The sequence below is a fragment of the Monodelphis domestica genome, chromosome 1 (assembly GCF_027887165.1).
Source record: "Monodelphis domestica isolate mMonDom1 chromosome 1, mMonDom1.pri, whole genome shotgun sequence".
Taxonomy (NCBI): Eukaryota; Metazoa; Chordata; class Mammalia; order Didelphimorphia; family Didelphidae; genus Monodelphis; species Monodelphis domestica.
Window position 1 is genome coordinate 536,743,412 of NC_077227.1, and position 18,620 is coordinate 536,762,031.

Below are 18,620 nucleotides of genomic sequence, written 5' to 3' on the forward strand. Positions count from 1 at the left end.
ATATCCATTATATAGTATATATTTATATATCCATTATTATATTTTTATTTATTATATTATTTTTATTTCTTATTTATATTTTGTTATATATTATAATGATCTGTTTATATATTTAATATATAACTTTGAATAAAAATAAATATCAACATATTTATTTGTATTATATGTTTATATTCTATGACAATTATATAATAATTTAAATATAATAACATTATAGATTTTATGCTCATATGTAATACATGAATAATAACATTACAATCATTACAAAGATCACTGATGACAGTATTACAATAAAAAGAACTGAAGAGTGTATTGACAACTACTAACCCATAAGTCTACTTTCTCATCTCTATAATAATAATAATAATAATAATAATAATAATAATAATAATAAAGCTGACATTTGTATATCACTTTAAGCTTTGCAAAACATATAAAGTTTATTATCTCATTTGATCCTCACAATAGGTCTGTAAGGTAAGTACTACAGGAATTATTTTTCCCATTTTACAGCTAGAGAAACTGAGGCTCTCCAGGCAATTAAGTGAACTTGCTCTTGGATATACAATAAGGAGTATAAGATGTGAGATTCAAACCCAATTCTATTCTAGAGTCTAGAAACTTGTTCCATTCTACCACATTACTGCTTTATAAGAATTGTCTACAGAAATATTAAAAATATCCTTGATGAAAATTTTAAAGAGACATCCAGATTTTCATAAATTATTTTCTACAATAGACTTCATAGGCACATGACTGATTTACAAGCATAGAGGATACAAGATGCTACTATGTTCATTGTTCACTGATTTTTCTTTTCTTTTATTATTCATGCATTTGTTGTATCTGCTATGTGCGGTAAAATCCTGGGAAGTTACTTTCTTTGATAGTTAAGTGAATACTAAAGAAATAGATTATGACTCTATGTTCTTTCTGAATAAAATTACTTTGTATATTTTCTATATTTTTTTATCTGTGAACATCATGTCTCCCTTTTTTCCAGATTTTAAGTTCCTTGAGAGAAGGGATTGTTCTATTCCTACTTTGTATCTCTAGAGCCTAAAAAATTTCTGATATAAAGAAAGTGATAAATAAATGAATTAATATATAGCCTTAAAGGCTCTAGTTCAATAAGGTGTTTCTCATAATGCTAAAATAATATGATTAAATGACAGATATCACCATAAAGATAACTTTGCAGAACAATACTCTGATTATTAAAAAAAAAAACCCAGGAAGGCATAAAATTGGGAGACATGATCACCAAAATGTTCACCAGTGCTATGAAGGATATCTAATGCTAAGAACAAAAAAGAGGATGGATCCTTAGTTGATAGAGAGATTTGTCAGATTTGTGGATAACACTGAGCACCAGAACATTGTTGGGTCTCTTCACTGAGTTCCATGATTATTCAAAAGGGATAGACTTCACAATAGAAGAATAAAGAGGATGAAAAAAAATGCCTATTGCTCAGATTATGACATACAAATGAATGGTCAGTGTATTGAAATGTCAATCAGTACTTGTATGGGCATTGATTTGGGTCCAGGAATTGAATAGCAAGATGAGATACACTTGATAAGTTGCTTGGTCCTTTGAATGAGCCCAAGTTGCTTAATGCCACCAACTATCTTTTTTTTCCATATCAATATTTTCCCAGTGGAATTATTTGGCTCCAAATCATGGAATACACAATACCTGAATGATCAAAGTGACAGGAAACCCAAAGGGCAGTGGAGAAAAGCATGGTGGTTAACAAGAAGGTGATAGAATATTACAAATATTGGTGAAAAATATTGTAAAAACAATCACCATGCATGTCTAGAAGAGGAGAGCTGATCATGTTTTAAGAATATGGGATAACAGTAATTGCTCTAAGTGCTTTCTCTTTTTCCCATGAAAGAACCTAGAGGAAGGCTTCTAGTTCATCAGTTAGATTTCCTATGGGGAGCTTATGAAAAGAAATGGGCAATAATTGCACAAGACCAATAGGGTTATATTGTAATTTACACCAGAGAAGTCAAACCCTTGGCTTCATGCAATAACAAAATTAATAAATAAATGCCAACATTATAAATAATATTAATTTGTGTTTTTAAACTGCAGCTGCTGGGATCCCTTTCTTTTTGAGTCTGACACACTAGCTTACAGATAAATGAACAGAGGCTGAAAAAGATCAGGTGAAATGCCTAGGGTGGCACAGTTTATGAAGTCAAGAAACTTGAATTCTGGCAGTTACTATATTCCTTGGGGTAAGTAATTTGCTCTCTTTGAGCCTCTATTTCCTTATTTATAAAACAAAGGAGCTGGAATAAATTGATATCTGAGGGACCTTTCCTGCTCTGACATTCTATATCAACCTAGTGTATAAAGTTTTTTTGAAGGAAGGAATCACATCTATTTCTTTAGTATTCACCTAACTACTATAAAGAAAGAAAGTAGTTTCCCCAGGATTGTACCATATACAGCAGATACCAAAATACATGGAAAAAAAAGAAAGAAAAGAAAGACTGACCAGTTCCAACAAAAATTTCCACAGTTACTGGTCTAGTATATATAGAAAATATATTTTGGATCTTGAAATTAGTCACCTCATCTGAATTCTATCACTATTTACAGTACTAAAATGCCTCAAACCATCAGACTCGGAGGTTTCTCCTTGTGGACAGGTGGGAGAGTAGCCACAAGCCACCAAGGTGATGAGGGAAAACCACCAGGCTCAAGAATGACTAAGCCTGGCCATGCTATGACTTATATATAAAGTCTGAGACAAATTACATATGGGTTCCAATAGCTTTAAAAATTCTCTCTCTTTCCTCTCTCTATCCTCTCCCAACTCCTCTATGCTGCAAATGTCTCCAGGCAAAATTAAGTGACAATAAACATTTCACTTTGAAGAAATAAGTAAGACTAAAAAAGAACTGTAGAAATCACAGGAACCAGAGAAGCCAAGAGATGCATCCTGGGCCACCCAGGTAATGAGTAGCAAACTGATGACTCTAACTCTAGTTTTCACACTCTTGTCCCTGATCCCTGCACTTTCTGCAATAGGGCATGTGGCCTGAAAGGGATGAGGGTGACAAATTATGGAGGGGGAAGGGGAAACTGAGTCTCAGAAGTGAAGCAGCTTATATAAGGGGGAAAATTTCAGTTTGAACTCAGATTTTCTGACTCCAATTCCAGAACTTTCCTCACTGGAATGGGCTAATTATCTTTCTACCTCCTCTTCTTCCCATTATGCCTCCTATAGTAGAAGTCAGTGAATCTTCTTTTCCTGGTCTGAAGGTCAGTCACTACCTAAGAGTCTCTGTTTCCTCCTTTGTAACATGAGGAATCTGGACTATATGAAGTTCTTCCCATCTCTAAAGTTCTAATTCTAAAGTAGATAATTATTTTTTCAAGTTTCCATCGATCATATTTCAGGACCATCTACCACTCTTGTCCTGCTATGTCACTATCAGAGTATTCCTTCTGTATATGCCAGTCTGCTAGTATAATTTCTTATGGCACAAACCTAATAGTATTTCTCTTGAGCCAAAATGACCCATTCATCCTTGCAGCACCTGGCACAAAGGCTTGTTCACAAGAGGCACTTAACGAATGCCTTTTAGATCAAATGAGAACTGAAGATGAATCATTTTTGATGTTACAAGTCAGTGTGAAAATAGGATTTAGTTTATAAAAACACATAACATTGCTGAAACATTATATATATATATCATATAGATAGAAGTGTGCAGTTCATTTCTAAGCAAATTTTGGGTAGATAGAGAAAACACTATCTTTACTTTTGGGCACACTAATGTATTGGTGGAGGTGAATTGTTCTAATCTTCTGGAAAGCAATTAGGAATTTTACATCAAAAATGACTAAAACCTCCTTTTTTTTTTACCACTACTAGGCCTGTATCCCAGAGAGATCAATGACAAAAAGAAAGATTACATAAATATCAAACTATTTGTCATTTACTCATTTTCAGTTGTGTCCAACTCTTCATGACCCCTTTTGGAGTTTTTTTGGCCAACATAATGGAATGGCTTGCTATTTCCTTCTCCAGCTCATTTCACAGATGAAGAAATGGAGGCAAGTTAAGTGACTTTCACAGGTCACACATCTAGTAAGTGTCTGAAGTCAGATTTGAATGCAGTTCTTTCTGATTTCAGGCCCAGAAATCTATCTATCATACCACCTAGATACTTTTATTTACAGTTATACTTTTTGTGGTAGCAAAGAATTGGAAACAATTGTATGTTGATTGGGGAATGTGGTACCTGAAAGTAACAGAATATTACTGTGGTATAAGAAAAGATGAATCCACAGAACCTTGGTTAGATACATGAACTGACTCAAATTGAAGTAAGCAGAACAAGAAAACAATATGCACAATGACTACAACAATGGAAACGCAAAGAACAAAAACAAAACAATCAAAACCATGTTCTGCAAGGAGAGCAGCTGGGTGTCTCAGTGGATGGAGAGTGAGGCCTAGATATGGGAGGCCCTAGATTCAAATCTGGCCTCAGCCACTTCCTAGATGTGTGACCCTGGGCAAGTCATTTAACCCTCATTGCCTAGCCCTTACCAAGATAGAAGGTAAGGGTTTAAAAAAAAACCATGTACTACAAATATAAATTGTCTTTTGTCTCTTTTTGTATCTCTACCATTGAGCACATAGTAGGCATTTACTAAATATTGATTGATTGATTTATTGAGTATGACCCCAAACAAGAGATATGAGACCACACACACACACACACACACACACACACACACACACACACACACACACACCCTGTTTAAGTTTGGAATGATGGGTATGGTACATATACTGGATATAACAAACTTGTTTGATGTGTTGATTAGTTTGAGTGTACTTTTTTCTCTCTTTTTAATTCTTTCATAAGAGGGATGATTCTCTGGAAGAGGGGGAAGAGAAATATTGGGTCACAGAAGGATAGATTTAGAGCAGGAAGGAACCTTAGGAAATGTACATGATGAACAAATAAAAGTCATCAATAAGCACATTTTAAAAAAGCAAACAACAAAATGTCTTTTCCCATTAGAAAAAAGTCCAAAAAATGATAACTTCTTATTTCAATATTTCAAATGATCTATGATTTTACTGGTATGATCAAAACTTTATTGACCTTTGCAGATTATAACCAACCACATGCCTTTGGAGTCAGGTCTTCATGAATCACAGTAGACAAAAAGAAAATCCATTACCTGGTGGCTTAAGGTTTGGGGATAACATATTCTGCCCTTAGACTAGTCTTTGGACAAAAGACAATGGTCATCTTTCTTTGATTTTTTTAAGAACTGAAAAACAAAACAAAAACTCTAACCAATCCAGTCACTGGACTGTTAAACAAAGAAGAGGGAGCCTGACTTTGTTGGCTGAAGTAAGTTACCTCCTTATCTTCAAGGACATTCTTCTTAGCAATCACAGAACCAACAACAGACCTGAAGTAAAGTTATTAAGGCTGACCAGAAGTTATTTTTAATGCCAAGGGTACCAAATAACCTAAGTTGTTTCTTGTTAGTAAGACTGGATAAAAACTCTTAGAGGAATTCATTACTTTATCAATGAGATCTCTTACAAATTTACTCTTGAGTGGAGTAGGCTAGAGAAGGGAATTTAGAACAGTAGTCACTTTCAATACCAGAGCTCTTCAGAGTTCTCATACATCAGTTCAATTAAATCCTTTGGAAGATATCTTGAGAAAGTTGAGAGGAAAAGGGGGCCCTTATCCAAAAATTCCTTATAACACATTGCCAAAAGGTACAAAGACTATTCTGTTGACCAACCTTTGTGAAATATGTGGGAATGGTTTCCTACAAATAAATCAATTGAGAAACAAGCACTTATTGGGCATCTACTACATGAAACATTCCATGCACTGTGTTAGGTACCTGAGATACAAGAGACAAAAAGAAGACAATGTAGCCTCCTTGAAGGTAGGGACTATGAGATAACATAAGACTCACAGATAAATATAATCCTTCCTTAGAGGTCACTTGCTCAACTTATACCAATAGTAGGTTGGGTCCCTAAAGGGGTGTCTGATTCTATTTTCAGGTTTCTAAGATGTAATCCGGTGGGTGACTAACTTTTTAAATGCTAGTTCATGAGCCCCTACCAGAGAGCTTCCCCTTAATCAGCAGATAGACTAAGTTAGCAAAGGCATTTATTCGAACTGCATAGCAAGAACAGTAGTTATAAAGCAATTCCCCCAACACTATGGACATTTTTTTCATAAATAAATGCAGAGTCCAAGATGGGAAAACATAGGCATAAACTGGCAGTGAGCATTAGTGCATTTCAGTGCACTTTCTCTCTCTAGATGGTCCTTGCAAAACTTGAATGAATGGCTTTTTGTAGGACACATGATCTCTATGAGATCAGAAGTCTACCTTCTTCCTAAAATGCAGTGTCTCTGCTTGACTGGGTTGAGCAGGTCACTTGTACTGGTTCCTTACTAGTCTCTAGACTGCTAAATGGGGCTGGCCAGAGTTGTTTCATCATTGCCTGCGTTATCCTCAGGGCATGGCTTCTCTGATAAAGAGGCGAACCCACTGATCTCCCTGGCTCACTCTTGGTGGGCAGAGGTATCCCATATCCTACCTTCAGTCACTGGCTGTGCTAGGGAAACCAGGATCTCTTTAGCTGGGGTTTTTCAATTAGGTCAAAGACTCTTAGCTTTTCCACAAATTCTGCCTCATTCCAAAGTTCCTTCTCCATAGTACTTTAGAATAATCCGTTTCAGTTCAGTCATTTTCACCCCTCTTATTCCACTGGGAATCTTACATAGACGAGTGGCTAAGGACAAAGGTGTGAATGCAGTCTACGCCCCAGAATCTATGCCATTGTTTTGCTGGTCTCTTTATTTGAGGTAGGGTGACAAATGTCTATTTCCATCTGAAGACTTTTTCCTTTTAAAGTTACCATTTTGTAGCCTCCACATACCTTCAGCTTTGTTGAAGTTCTACTGGAGTACTCTCTTGCATAGGTAATAATTCTCTGGGGTAGGAGGTAGGAAGGACTGGCAATTAGAGAAAATTAGGAAAGTCCTTAGCCATCTTTTTGATCCAAGTCTGAAGTTGGTCAGGAGGTACAACTTGGGGGCCATGGAAGTGTTTCCTTTCTGCACCAAAGCTAACTCTGAGAACATAGTCTTCTTCCTGCACTCTAACCAAACAGACCCACAATTTCAAATTTAATACCATATTAGGAATATATGAGTTTACAAAGATTTATGAATTGTTTTACATATGTTACTTCTTAAGCCATTTCTTAAGCCCAAGGTAGGTGCTATTATTTTAAAGATGAGAAAACTAAGGTCCAGAGAGGTTATGACCTGCTCAGCATAGGACAGCTAGTAAGTGAAAGAGGCAAGAGCTGAATTCAGGTCTTTTTCATCCCAAATCTATAGGACCTACATAGAAAACTTTAATTAGAAGTGAATTTAATATTTAATAGATTCATTATTTCATTCCCTCTCTAATATGTGTGGATTTTTTTCTGGTGTAAGGAATATTATCTTTGGGGCCCACTCTTGTCCTGTTTTCCTGGTCTTTTCTGAGCTTTCTCTTTCCCCCTTTTCATAGTTTACTCAAGCTGTCCATGTCTTGCCCTTTTCCTCCAAAAGAATCTGATAAACTTATTCACATTAAGAGATGAAGCACCCAAGGCAAAGAACCATAGAAAGTCAGTGGTAGAAAGTAAAGGTGAAAAGTCAGTGGAAAGACTCACTGGTTCAACTGTCTCAATACTAAGAAATCATAGATAGGAAGTAACAGACTCAAATGATAGCAAATTAGTCGTAGAACCAGGATTGGAATCCAGATCTCCAGACTTCATCATAGAATGCTAGAACTAGAAAATACCTTAGTTCATTTAGCCTAATTTCCTCTTTTCACATATGAGGGAACTGAGGCAAAGTGACTTGCCTATACCTCTTTCCACTATATCACACTGTCTCTGAGTCATGTAAATTTATCTTTGGGGAAAATCAGGGATTTGAAATTGAGGGGAGGAGTGAATATAATCCAGACCTGAGGGACAGACAGGCTATGTAAAGGCATGGAGATGGAAAATAGAATGTGACTAAAGTAAAAGCAAAGAACTGGATACTCCTTGAGTGGTCATTTCTTGATAATGAAGCGATAACAGCTAGGTGGTGCAGTAGATAGATAGACTCTTCTTTCTGAGTTCAAATCTGGCCTCAGATACTTGCTAGTTGTGTGACCATGGGCAAGTTACTTAAACCATGTTTGCCTCAATTTCCTCATGTATAAAATGAGCTAGAGAATGAAATGGCAAACCACTTCAAGAAAAAAAATAAGGTCATAAGAATCAGACATGACTGAAAAGACTCAATAGCAGCAACAACAGTGTGAAGACAATAATATTTGCATTGTTTATCCTCATGTTGTTGAGGTATAGAAACTATTTTTTGTAAATCTGAAAGTATTATTAAAAACTGAAGCTTTTATTGTTATTTTTCCTTAGGATAAAGATAGAGGCTGGTCATTGTTCAGTGAAAGGGTCAGGAGAAAATCAAGAATAAAATCAGATAGGGGGGTTTTGAAGTTTCAATCCAATGTTATTGATCCAAGGATGAGAAGCTTCAATACTGTTAAGGTCAAAGCAGTACTCCTACCCTGATTAAGAAACTAGGTAGAATAACTAGATTTCTCCCTGCCCCTGGGGCCTAACCCAATATGTTCTGGAAGATAATAGACTAGGTACGTGCCTAGGCATTGAGATAAGGGTTATATAAATAGAGCAGTATTAAGTTGTTTTTTCCAAAATGTTTTGGAGCATATTTGAAGGAGTAGATAGACTTCAAGGACATGCAGAGGGCAGCTTAAGTTAGTTAATAGTTCTCTTTTGCCTTTTTATAAACTGAAATGAATTGGGCCTCTAAAAGGATAGCAAAGGGAACTCTGGTTGTCAACAAAAACAATGAGTTAATAATTTTTGATAACTTGATTCCTGCTTCATCACAAAAATCATAATATGAGAATCCTAAGATATTTGGTTAATGACATATTAGAAATTCTATGGCCTTTGCCAAGTAAATAGAGTCTAAACTTCTTATCTGGGCATTTAGAGTCAGCCACCATCTGATTCAATGATGCTTTTCTAAGTCTCTTCTTACACAATCTATAAGCAATGTGAGGCAGTGGACAGAGAGTCAGGAAGCACTGGACTTTATTCAGGAAAAGAAAAGGAGATCAATATTATTAGATTGAACAATATGTGTGTAACGATGGGGGAAGTATAAAGAATAAGAAGAATGGAAATAAAGTTGGGTTAGTTTATGAAGGGTTTTGAATGCCAACCAAAAGGTCTTGTATTTGATCCTGGAGATGATAGAATGCTGACTGAGCAAGGAGGTGGCATGGCCAGGCATACACTGTAAGAAGATGACTGAGCAGAACCAGGAGAACATTGTACATAGTAACAGCAATATTGTATGATGGTCAACTATGAAAATTTGGCAACTCTCAGCAATGTAACAATCTGGACAATCCTGAAAGACTTATGATAGGGAATGCTACCCACCTTCAAAGAAAGAGGTGCTGGAGTCATCTTTCAAATCATCGTATTTATTGTTTTATTTTGGGGTTTTGTTTCTATATGAGGGCGCTCTTATAATAATGACCAATATAGAAGTGTTTTGCATGATAATAAAAATAAAATTAAAAAAAGAAAGATGGACTAGAATGTGGGGAGACTATGGCGATGTAATAAAGGACTCTACCAGAGTGATGGCAAAATCAGAGAAGAGAAGGGGACATATAGGAGATGTTATGAAAGTAAAATTAATAGGTCTTGGCAATGTCATATATGTAGAGTGAGAGTAAGAACTCCTAGGTTGCGAGTGGAGATTCTCCTTGGAAACTGGGCAGATAACAGGAATAGTGAATTTTGGAAGGGTAAGGTTTGGGAAAGGAGAGAAAGGTACTAAGTTCCATTTTGGATACAATGAGTTTAAGATGCCAAGGGATATTGACTCTGAGATGTCTAATAGACAGTTGGAGATTAGGGACTGGAGGTCAGCAGAGAGGTAAGCACTAGATAAGCAGATTTGGAAATCACCAGCAGGGAGTTGATGGGAGTTGATGAGATGACCAAGATAAACACAGTACAGAAGGGGAAAAGAAAAGGGCCCAATCAGTTGAGAGGTTATCATAATATAAAGATCTTTAGGTTAAGGTTAGCTATAAAGCAATCATTAGCTTAACAGATAAAAATGAAGGCTAGCTCCATATTGTCTAAGCCACTTGAATCTTTTTTTTTTTGAGTCAACAAGCCAAGTTAGCAATTGTTTGTTATATGCTTATGTTGTGCCCATTGATATGTCAAAGACTTTAAAAGCTACAAAAGGGACAGAAAGTGGGGTTCTTTAGCCTCAGACAAACTTTGTCAGGGAGCAATCTTATTAGGAAATCAAAATTTGCATATATTAAACAACCAGGGAAGAAAATGACATATAATTAAGCACTAAATTTTGTGGTTTGAAAAGTGAATGCTATAGGAATACACAAAAAAGGTGGGATTGGTTAGTCTAGAATAGTCATGGAAGGCTTTTCATAGAGGAGGTGAGAATTTAAGTGTATGTCAAAAATAGGCAAGAATTGGTCTTGGGGAGTAGTTAAGTGGCACAGTGGATAAAGAATCAGACTTGGATTCAGGAGGAGCTAGGTTCATTTATAGCCCCAGACACTTGCTAGCTGTGTGGCTCTGAGAAAGCCCAGCCCTTGCCTTTTTTACTTAGAACTGTCACTGACAGAAAACAAGGGTTTATTTAAAAAAAAAAAAAGAATTGATCTTAGGAGGGTGATGAGAGGCAGATCATAAAAATCATAGGATGTAGGAGCTATAAAAAGCTTTAGACTTTATCTAGTTTAATCCCTTCACCTTATACATGAGGAAACTGAGGATTGGAAAGAGGAACTGTCTTCTCTAGGAAAGAAGAAATCTGATTAGTTGACCCTTTAGTTGACCCTCCTTTGATTTTCCTATCATCTATTTTTGAGGATATTGGGTTTTTATCTGATTAAAATGACAGATGTGAAAGACTATTTGAGAATGTATACTTGGTCTACTTTACACACTAAGATATGGGGAAAGTACTGATTTTAGGAATTACAAGACATGAGTATGAGTTCTAGCTATAACATTTACTAGCTTACTATGCTCAAGTCATTCCCCTTCTCAGACCTTAGTTTCCATAGCAATAAAATGGAAACAAATATATGTGGAACTACCTACCTCACAAGATGGTTTCAAGAAAAGTGCTTTGTGGTTGGTTTTACAGTTGTGAGCGATGATGATTATGGTGATGAGGAAGATGACAATGATAACGATGACTCTTTTAGCTCAATGGAATGAGGTAGTTGCCCAGTATGAACAATTTCTAAAAGTCAAGAACAGGATACACAAAAATCAAGTCAAATGCATTTCAAACCTTTAAGAGATTCAACTGCTAACCAAAATAAACAAGAAAGAAGTTAAAATGATGAACAGAATTTTAGAAAAGTTAAATATGATAGACCTCTGGAGGGAAGAGAATATAATAGAAAGGAATACATTTTTTTCTCAGGGCATATTATATTATAAAAAAAATTTACCATGTAATAGGATCATAAAAATCTAAACATTACAATCAAATGAAGAAATATTAAATGTATACTTTTCAGATCAAAATATAATAGAAATTACTTTTAATGAAGGGCCATGAAAACATAGATTGAAAATTAATTGGGTAGGGGGCAGGTAAGTGACTCAATAGATTGAAAACCAGGCCTAGAGACAAGTGGTCCTGGATTCAAATCTGGTATCAGATGCTTTCTAGTTGTATGACCATGAGCAAGTCACTTAACCCCTATTGCCTAGCCCTTGCCACTCTTTTGTCTTGGATCCAATACATGGTATTGATTCCAAGATAGAAGGTAAGGATTTGGGAAAAAAACAAAAACAACTTAATAGGCAATTAATCTAATTCTAAAAAATAAGTGGATTAAAAAAAAAACAAATTATAGAAGGAATCAATAATTTCATTAAAGAGATTGATGACAATAAGGCAATATGTAAAAATTTATAGGATATAGCTAAAGCAGTACTTGGGGGAAATTTTGTATATCTTAATGCTTGAATAAAAAGTAGAAAAAAAGAACAGATTAACATGGCTAACATGATAAGAACAGATTTAGCATGCAACTAAAAAGACTAGAAAAATAATAAATTTAAAATCTGCAATTAAATATAAATTAGAAATCCTGCATATCAAAGGAGAGATTAATAAAAATTGAAAGTAAGAAAAAACATTGATTTAATAAATAAAACTAGAAGCCATTTTTATGGAAAAAAACAATAAATGGATAATTTGATTAAAAAAGAAAGGAAAACCAAATTAGCAGTTGAAAATGAAAAAGGTGAATTCATATCAATGAAAAGGAAATTAAAACAATAATTAGGAGCTATTTTGTCCAATTACACGCCAATAAATCTGGTAATCTAAATGAAATGGATGAATATTAATAAAAATATAAATTGCCCAGATTAAGGAAGAGGAAACAGAATAACTGTATTTTAGATAAAGAAATAAAACAAAACTAACATCTCATAATGAATACCAAGACAAGATCAAATGATTTTGACATAAAGGAAGATATCATAAATAGTTAGGGGACCATGGAATGCCTTACCTGATCCATGGATAAAGGAAGAATTTATGAAAGAACTAGAGATAAATAGGACATAAAATACAAAGTTTAATTACTTTAAATTATAAAGGGTTTACATAAACAAATTCAATGCAGTAAAGATTAGGAGGAAAGCAAAAAACTGGGGGGGAGGGAATTTTACAAAAGATTCTCTGACAAAAAGCCTCATTTCTCAAATTTATAGAGAACTATATATTTAGAGGATATAGAGAGAACTATAAGTATGTGAGTCATTCCCTGATTGACAATCAAAAGATATGTTTCAGAAGAAATAAAATCAAAGCTATTTACAGTCATATGTTAAAATGCTCTAAATCACTCTTGATTAGAAAAATGTAAATTAAAATAACAGAGGTATCACCATACAACTCTCAGGTTGGTTAATAAGACAGAAAAGGAAAATGACAAGTTGGAGGAGATCTGGAAAAACTGGGATACTATACACTGTTGACAGAATTGTGAACTGATTCAACCAGTCTGGAAAACATTTTGGAACTATGCCCAAAGGGCTATCAAACTGCATATCCTCTGATCCAGCAATATCTTTACTAGGTCTGTATCCAAAATAGATTAAAAGGAAAAGGACCTATATGTACCAAAACATTTATAGTAGCTCTTTTTGTGGTGACAAATCTCTAATTCTAATATCTCTAATTCTAGAGATAGAGGTCATACCTATCCATTTGGAAATGGCTGAATAAGTTGTGACATATAATTGTGATGGAATACTATTGTGCTATTAAAAAATGACTACCAAGAGGATTTCAGAAAATTCTGGAAAGACTTGTATAAACTGATGAAAAGCGAAGTGAGCAGGACCAGAACACTGTGCCTAGTAACAATAATATTGTACAATGATCAACTGTAAATGACTTAGTTATTCTCAGCAATACAATGATCCAAGACAATTTAAAAGGACTTATGATGAAAAATGCTATCCATCTCCAGAGAAAGAACTGACAGAGTCTGAAAAGAAAATGAATTATACTTTTAAATTTTCATTTTTTTTGTTTGTGTGTTTTCTTTTGCAACATAGCTAATATGAACTATGCATGTATAGTCCGCAACAAACTATTTGCCTTCTCAGGGAGAGAGGAGGGGAAGAGAGAGAAAGAATTTGGAATTCAAAAATTTTAAAAACAAATATTAAAATGATACATGTAAAACCCAGTGGAATTGCTCATCAACTCCAGGAGGGAGAAGGAGGGAAAGAACATGAATCGTGTAACCATGGAAAAATAGTCTAAAATTAATGAATAAATAAGTAAATTTAAAAGAATAAATAAAAACAATGTTAAAAATTGCCTTTACATGTAACTGGAAAGAAGGAAAACAAAAATTCAGCTACATACCTCTCTGTATTTGCACAAAGGATGTGGGTTCTTAAGCCTAGGGAGAGTTGAGCCTAAGAGGCTTCATCTTCACCCACCTTTTAAATAATAGTCTGAGACTGAAAAGAGTTCTGAAGTGGGACAAATAGCAGAGTTGGGGCACAGCATCGTGGCAGGGCCATGATACTTCCACATTAGTACCACATTCATAATTTGGGACTCGTTTTCCAAATGGTACTAAATACTCAGGCCAACTCTTACAGTCTTCACTAAAAGTCATCAGCCTCTTTTGGCTCAGGGGATAGAGTTTGTGGAAAATCACAAGATTACATACAGAGCTCCCTGCTCAGCAGAGACACTGATTAAAAAAACTCAGCCATTTGTGACAAGAATCTTGAAAGATAAAAATCAATTCTTTCCTTTTTTATGAGTATAAAAAAACATTTTTTAAAAAGAATCCAATGCCTTAAAATGACATTTTGGAAATGTTGGTGATAGGGGGGACTTTTAAAGTTTTATAAAACTTTTTTTTGAAACCCTTACTTTCCATCTTAAAATCAATACTGTATATGGGTTCCAAGGCAGAAGAGTGATAAGGGTTAGGCAGTGGAGATTAAGTGACTTGCTCAGGGTCACACAACTAGGAAGTGTCTGAGACCAAATTTGAACCCAGGGCACATTCTGTCTCTAGGCCTGGCTCTCAATCCACTGAGCCACCCAGCTGAAATGTCCAGAATGTACACACATATATATGTATATATGCAAATCAATATTACCATCATGGAGCAGAGTGAGGAACACCATAAACTCATAGAAAGCACTTTGAGAAATCTTTCCCTCTTTTCTCTAACAGATGGGAATTATCCCCTCCCATTGCCAGCCACTTAGGTGGACACCCCGAGTTCCTGTTTTAGTTTAACCCCTCCAGCTCCCTCTTCCTTTCCTTAAGGTTATGGACTGGGTCCTTTTAGCCACTTGTCTCTTTCAAGGCAGTCATGGCCTCTTACACAAGCTGGATAAACAAGGAATCATCTACAAACATTCCAGTAAAACTGAGTTATTGTTGAGCTCTACCATTTGTCTTGCTGCTATACCCTAAGCACCACTGAGCTTAATTATCTGTCTTGTCACTGTACCTTCCAGCCCATAAAACCTCTCTACCCCTCATGCTCCCAGGCACTCTCATATGACCTTCCAGTGGATCCTAGGTACCCCCAGACTTTACCATGCAGCCCACAAGAGCACTATAAGCTCCAATGGTTTCTCCATTCACCAAACAGCCGGAACGTTCCTTCATATATTATCTCTTCCAATTAGAATGCAAATTCCTTGAGAGAAGGGAATGTCTTGCTCCTTTATTTGTAGCTCCTGCACTTAGCATAGTGCAGAGCTATATACTGATCAATATTCATTCAAAAAGACATATTCCACATAACTCAACCAATATCATTTTGTAATAACAGAAATTCATTTTTAGAACAACCTCACTAGAAAATCATTATAAAGAGAGGAAGGGAGAAGATTCTACCTGGTTAGAAACTGTCTTCAACTCCTCCTTTTGCACAGATTCACCTGAGGGAACCAATTAAGGACACTGGGCTTGTCATTCCTACATGTATAAATGCCACAGAAATGGTACTGACAAGATGTACTGCAGGAGTTCAGAGAATGTAGAGACCAGTGTGGCCTGGGGTGGTGAAGGAAGAATTCACAGGGTTTAATGAATGTTAATTGGGTTGAAAGGAAGTCATGGTGAGGTAGAAGGAGAGCTGAACTTATAATCAGAAGACCCGGGTATCAAACTTGTGTTTTGAGTTCTCTATAATACCTGTAAAATGAGATGACTAACTAGATGATATCTATGTACTTTTGTGCTCTTACATTCTGTGATTGATTTGACAAGTTTACCTAGAGGTAGATGGATCGAAGGATAGGTTATTTCTGAAGTGGGAGGGAAATTGAGGGGAATATACATTTTTCTTGAAATTTCTTTTTTCGAAAAATATCTTACTTCCCCACCCCACCCCAATTACATGTAGGAATGATTTTTAACATTTATTTTCTCACATTTTGAGTTTCAAATTCTTTCCTTCTCTCCCACCCTTTTCTTTCCCCAGGAAGGTAAGCAATTTGATATAGGTTATATCTATCATGCAATACATATTTCTATATTTGTCATGCTGTGGTAGAATATGTATATCAGTAAAAAAAAACACTCATGAGGAAAATACAGTGAAAAATAGTATGCTTCCATCTATTTTTAGACTCTCAGTTCTTTGTCTGGAGGTTATAAAAATAATAGTGAGAACTGTAAAAATAATAAAGCAATGGATTGATTATTGATTTATTAACTGACTGATATTCTGCTTGCTGAGCTTACAAAGTATCTTCAGTTAATATAAGTGCATAACATTTTTCAATAAGTATCTTCTAGAATTGTCTTGGATTATTGCACTGTCAAGATTAGCTAAGTCATTCACAATTGATTAACATATAATATGGCTGTTTTTACTGTATAAGATGTGTTCTCCTGGTTCCACTCACTTCACTTTGCATCAGTTCCCATAAATCTTTCCAGATTTTCCTGAAATCCTCTATTCATCAATCCTTATAGCACAACAGTATTCCATTACAATTATATGCCACAACTTGTTCAGTCATTCCCCAATTTATGGCTATTCCCTAAATTTCCAATTCCTTGCCACCACAAAAAGAGCTGCTATAAATGTTTTTATACAAGTAGGTCCTTTCTCCTTCCTTTTAAAAATCTCTTTTGGATACAGACCAAGTAATGGTATTGCTGGCTCAAAGAGCATACACCATGTGACAGCCCTTTAGACATAGTTCCAAATTGCTTTCAAGAATGGTTGAATCAGTTCACAACTCCACCAACAGTGCACTAGTGTCCCAATTTTTACATATTCTCTGCAACATTTATCATTTAACATTTCTGTCATATTAGTCAATCTGATAAAAGTGAGGTGGTAACTTAGTTGTTTTAATTTGCATTTCTCTAATCAATAGTTATTTTGAAGCATTTTTATATGACTATAGCTTTTTTTATTTTTTTTATTTTTATTTTTATTTCTTCATCTGAAAACTGCCTGGTCATATCCTTTGACAATCTGTCAACTGTGGCATGGCTTGTATTTTTATAAAATCCAGTTCTCCATATTTGAGAAATGAGGCATTTGACAGAGAAACACTGTAAAATTTCCCTCTAGTTTTCCATTTTTCTTTTAATCTTAATTTCATTGGTTGTGTTTGAGCAAAAACCTTTTAATTTAATGTAATCAAAATAATTTTATAACCTGTAATATTCCCTACATCTTGTTTGGTCACAAATTCTTCCCTTATCTATAGATTGGACTATTCCATGCTCCCCTAATTTGCTTATATATCACACTTTCTGTCAAAATCATGTATCCATTTTGACTTTATCTTAGTAGGGTGCCAGATGTTAGTCCAAACCTAGTTTCTGTTATAATGTTTTCCAGTTTTCCTAGCAGTTTTTGTCAAATAGTGAGTTCTTATCCCAAAAGCTTGGATCTTTGAGTTAATCAAATACTAAATTACATCTACTACTTTGTATTGTGTACCTAATCTACTTCCTTGCTTTATAATACAGTTTGAAATCTGGTATGGCTAGGGGGAATGTTAAACCATTACTAGTGAGTGTCATGAAATACTGTTCTGTATGTTACTAGCTATAGGTAGCAGTTAGTTCAGAGGCTAAAGTAATCCTTCAGTCCTAATGTGAAAGGAACATTTGAAAAACTGGAAACTATACTCAAAAAATTAAGTATACTTTGAAAACTTCCCCTTGCCAACCTCCAAAGAGCTCTTCTGTCAGATCTATCCTTTGAAGTCCTGTCTTTGGAGGTTATGCTACTGGATTGAATCTACTGGATTTAATTCTATTCAACTCAACAACCACTTACTATAGGTAAGGTCTTAAGCTAGATAAACTATTCATAAACACAATTCTAATTGCTTTTTAAAATCTAATGACCAATTTGACTAGGCAGAAGTAGACCTCTGTTGAGAACAGGAGAAATACTAAATGTACCTCGCTGGAAGGAGTGGTCGTGTGCCAGAGATACAACTGCTCTCACGGGCACATCCATTTGAGGTACCATGTATATATATACATGTGTAAATGGTATGAGTTGTTTTGATTCACTTCAATTTAAACATTTTTCTAGTACCTACTGTGTTCCGCATCAAGGATATTCCAAAGTACAAGCTCACTAACAGGTTGTGTCTGCTTTTCCAAGGCCAGTCTAGTGAATTACAGAGAAGGTTTTCACTAGTATGCTGGCCCCTGATGAGGAATTCATTGGTCCTGGTGACCCATGAAACAAATGCTCAGTTGGGAAAAAAGGGGTCAGAGGGTACTAAGAATCAAAAAGTTTTTTATGTTGTCTATAAATGAACTTGGCTCTTGGTGCTCTAAATGTGAAATACTTGTAATAGGTGTATAACTGGAAGAAAGAAACAATATCGAACTCAACATTCTCTCTGTAATCAAAACCAGAAGATAAAGAGGA

The 18,620-nt window shown here is 35.2% G+C and overlaps 1 protein-coding gene across 8 annotated transcripts in view; it reads right to left on the bottom strand.

The window, feature by feature from the left end:
- The window catches only part of HPCAL1 (hippocalcin like 1), a 212,288-nt gene that overhangs the window by 88,894 nt on the left and 104,774 nt on the right, over positions 1-18,620 (bottom strand). For 5 of the 8 annotated variants that reach the window (XM_007476139.3, XM_056813310.1, XM_056813311.1 and 2 more), the window contains exon 2: positions 11,286-11,430. The exons of the other annotated variants lie outside the window; for them this stretch is intronic. The gene's annotated coding sequence lies outside the window, so the exon portion shown is untranslated. The remainder of the gene's footprint in view (positions 1-11,285; positions 11,431-18,620) is intronic. 8 annotated transcript variants of the gene reach the window in all.